We start from the raw sequence: 1,963 nt of genomic DNA, 5'->3' as shown, positions 1-1,963 counted from the left end.
TCGACCCCCTGGATCAACTTTAGGTGGTTGCTAAGCCCGTCAACTCGTTCCTAAAGGTATCCACTTTAGGCGGTTCCCAAGGTGCCCGCGTGCATGTTAATTCCAAGAAATTAATTCACAATCTTAGATGTCCGAGGGCTGCCTTAGTTGGGCTAGGCGGCCGGTGTTCTACCTTGTAGGCATGGACATAGACTATATATCTTGATTAAATGAAGATAGTCCTTGATGATATTTCTATTGATCTATTTTATCAATTAGAAGGATTTATGGGGTTTAAGATAGCTCCCAAGGATCCATGCACCGGTTTGGCCGAGAGTTCGACCTTCCCACTATTAGGGAATCCACATAAATCATGCTCATCCGTGATTTCCCTATCTGTCAATATCTCTGTATAGCAACTCTGTTTATGACTGTATATTTCTTAAATAGCTGTATTCTTGTTTATTGTTGTATATTCCTTAAATAGCCATAGTCTTGTTTTATATTAAGACAAGTTGTAATGCAAAATATAATTGAGCATTTTTACCAAATCACTTGCATAATCCTTATATTGTATCACGAGGTTCTTCTCTCACGAGAACATAAACGTTTTCAGACCCCATGTCGTCCATTCCCTTGTAAATCATGCTCATCCGTTACTTCCCTCTCTGTCAATATCTCTGTATAACAACTCTGTTTCTGGCTATATATTCCACAAATAGTTGTATTCTTGTTTATGGTTGTATATTCCTTAAATAGCCAGTCATGTATTATATTAAGACAAGTTGTAATGCTAAATATAATAGAGCATTTTCACCAAATCACTTGTGTAATCCTTATACCCTCCCCGTAGGTAGGGGCATGTAGCTACCAAGCTCTACTCTCTCTTTATATTCCAATTGAAAGCTCACAAGTATTACTCCATAAGAGAGAGTGAGAAAATGGAACTCACAACTTTGGAGGCAATGATACAAGGCCAAGCAAAGCTTTGGGGACACATATTTGCCTTTACGGACTCCATGGCACTGAGATGTGCCTTGGAGCTCAGCATTGTTGACATCATACACTCCCATGGTGGCCCAATCACTCTATCCCAAATAGCTGCTGGTATAGACTCTCCCTCTCTAAACATCGACAACCTCGCACGCGTCATGAGATTGCTAGTGCGCAAAGATATCTTCACCACTCATCATCAGCCATCAGGCTCTGGGGAGATCACTCTCTATGGGTTGACAGCTCAGATGGCTCATGCAAGGCTCTGAATTTAGCCTGGTTCCATTCATATTGATGCAAAGCCATCCAGGGCTAATGACTTCATGGTTTTCCCTTAGCCAATGTGTCAAGGAAGGTGGCACTTCTTTCAGCAAGGTCCATGGTTGTGAGGTCATAGACTTTGCGCACAACAACCCTAAATTCAATAAAATGTTCAACGATGCAATGGCTTGCACGGCCAAGCTCGTGGCAGAGCCCATCTTATGGGGATACAGAGATGGGTTCGGTTCCATTAATGGCTCGTTGGTGGATGTGGGAGGTGGTACTGGTGAGATGGTGGCTAAGATTGCAGCAATGAATAAAAACAAAGGAAATAAAGAGTTTCAGTTTTTAAGGTTTCAGAGTTAACCCAACTAATTACAGCTCCTTTAAAGTCTTTTTGTTGCATTCAAGTTTTTATGATAGGCAATTTTTTTTTTTTTTTTTTTTTGAAAGAAAACCTCAATATTTCATTGATAGAAGTTAAGAATTACAATTTCTGTCTCTAACCATATCATTTACAATAAATTCTGGCATCTCTTCTATCCAAACTGGTTTTTCTATAGAACTCAAAGCCTTCCTAGCTAAAGTGTGTGCTATTGTATATTTCTCTCTAAAACCAAAAAGTAATTGCCAATCAGGCATGCTCACTACAAGAGTCCGTCTCAAAAGGTGTTTGGAGACAAAATTCAATTTTTGTATCAAAAAACCACTTCTTGGGATGAAATTTGGC

The 1,963-nt window shown here is 39.7% G+C and overlaps 1 pseudogene; it reads left to right on the top strand.

Moving 5' to 3' along the window:
* The first annotated feature begins 920 nt into the window (after window positions 1-920).
* Window positions 921-1,599, top strand: LOC109018859 (annotated as a pseudogene).
* Window positions 1,600-1,963: the final 364 nt, after the last annotated feature.

The sequence above is a fragment of the Juglans regia genome, chromosome 1, assembly GCF_001411555.2.
Source record: "Juglans regia cultivar Chandler chromosome 1, Walnut 2.0, whole genome shotgun sequence".
NCBI classification, from domain to species: Eukaryota; Viridiplantae; Streptophyta; class Magnoliopsida; order Fagales; family Juglandaceae; genus Juglans; species Juglans regia.
Note: the sequence above shows the minus strand (reverse complement) of the source record. Positions and strands in the feature narration are given on the sequence as shown.